The following is a 1951-nucleotide window of genomic DNA, read 5'->3' on the forward strand; positions in this document are numbered from 1 at the left end:
TATATATATATATATATATATATATATATATATATATATATATATATATGTATGTATATATATGCATATATGTATATATGTATATATATATACATATCTATATATATGTATACATAAATATTAACATATATATATAGATATAGATACATATATTTATATTCATTCATATACATACATACATATATAGATATATATATATATATATATATATACATACATACATATATATATATGTATATATATGTATATATATATATATATATATATATATATATATATGTATATATGTATATATATATATATATATATATATATATATGTATATGTATACATACACATATATTCATATATACATATACATATATATAAATATAAGTAAATAAATAAATATATATATATATATATATATATATATATATATATAAAATTAAACTAATGAAAGCGATAATGTATATTTCACTGACATCATTCCTGTAAAAACAAGTTGTAAATACACCAAAACAAACAATATCAAAGCGTACTCAGCAACCTTGCCTACATCAGTCAAAAATAATATGCACAGAAATTCCAATGGAGGCAAACACGCATATAACAACAAAAAGAAGCTTTACATAGCGCTGTGTTTTGTTTTTCTTCGGATCAGCTGTGCTCCACACGTGACAGAAGGTGATCGATTTAAACTCTGTTTGTCTGTTTCCTTCTCTATTTCACTGTCTCTTTTTTTTTCTTTTCTTTTCTTTTTCTTTTTGTTATATATTTTTTCCCAATGTGACACAATGACAACATCGATTATAAAGAACACACAGACTGCTTGGGCGGATACATCATTTGTAGAAATAATAAATATGTCTCGATTTTTATGTTTTTTCTCTCTTTCTATCTGCCCCCTCCCTCCCCCACCCCCTCCCCAACACCTCTCTTTTTCACTTTCAAAGTACAGAATTCTTTCAAGAAATATCACTAGGTAAGCACAACATCGGCAAAGTCATAATCGCACATGGAAGATTTCTAAAAAATAAAAAAAATTGCATTCATTCTGTGGGAAAAAAAACTATAATTTACTCTTGTATATAACTTGTGTGATGACAGATTATTTTCATCTGTTAATTGTTCTTGCAAACATAGCAATGGTATTGTGCCGTGCATCTTTCAGTCCAATCATGTCAACAAAGATACTATTTTTTCTTTAAGTCCACCATAATATCCCGTTTTCTTTTATAATGTGACGTTATTTTAAATAAGTATTTACTTTACACGCACACACACACACTCACACTCACTCACTCACTCTCTCTCTCTCTCTCTCTCTCTCTCCTCTTCTTCTTCTTCTACTTTAGTCCTAATTCTTCTAATTTCCATTTTCTTTCGACAGAGAAATCGGCAGAATTTGAACTGGAATGAAATACACACTTTTACACTAACTCTTATCCAGACAGGGACTTTTTCATTCCGTCCACCAAAAACATTTTAAATGGCAAAAAAATTTAGACTCAACTGAATACAGACACAGTAGGAACAGACACTGAATTCATCAATGCTATAATAAATTCACTGTTTCTGTAATTACCTTCAGTTTTACATCTTTTTACTTTGTATGCGTTAGCTTATACGGGAATCTATGGAGTGTAACTTCAAAATAATACTAAGCAAAATGTTGAAAATAATAACCTTGTGATTTATGAATTCCAGACATGAATATCACATTTTCTTTGCTCGATTACATTAGTCTTTCCTTGCTACACAAACAACTTCTTTCACAATGCCTCCTCAAGGGATTGCTTTTGTACGTCGATTAAACTGATATATTTCCGAATAACAACGGCGTCGGGTACAGGTTTCTTCATAACATCCTTCGAAGAAAAAGCAAGTGGAGAAAGGAAATATAAAGAAAAATCCCAATTAAAAGAAAATGTCGTTTCTCTCGAAGCGCGGTGATGAAATTCATTGTGTT

The 1951-nt window shown here is 28.7% G+C and overlaps 1 protein-coding gene across 1 annotated transcript in view; it reads right to left on the reverse strand.

Annotated features, from left to right (window-relative positions):
* Window positions 1-427: 427 nt before the first annotated feature.
* Window positions 428-1951, reverse strand: part of LOC122250730 (uncharacterized) — an 11941-nt gene continuing 10417 nt past the window's right edge. Inside the window, exon 4 of the mRNA XM_086550359.1 lies at window positions 428-1951. This exon is cut by the window's right edge and continues 762 nt beyond it. The gene's annotated coding sequence lies outside the window, so the exon portion shown is untranslated.

This window comes from Penaeus japonicus, unplaced genomic scaffold (genome assembly GCF_977035675.1).
Source record: "Penaeus japonicus unplaced genomic scaffold, GWHDUDI00000001_assembly GWHDUDI00000023, whole genome shotgun sequence".
Lineage (NCBI taxonomy): Eukaryota > Metazoa > Arthropoda > Malacostraca > Decapoda > Penaeidae > Penaeus > Penaeus japonicus.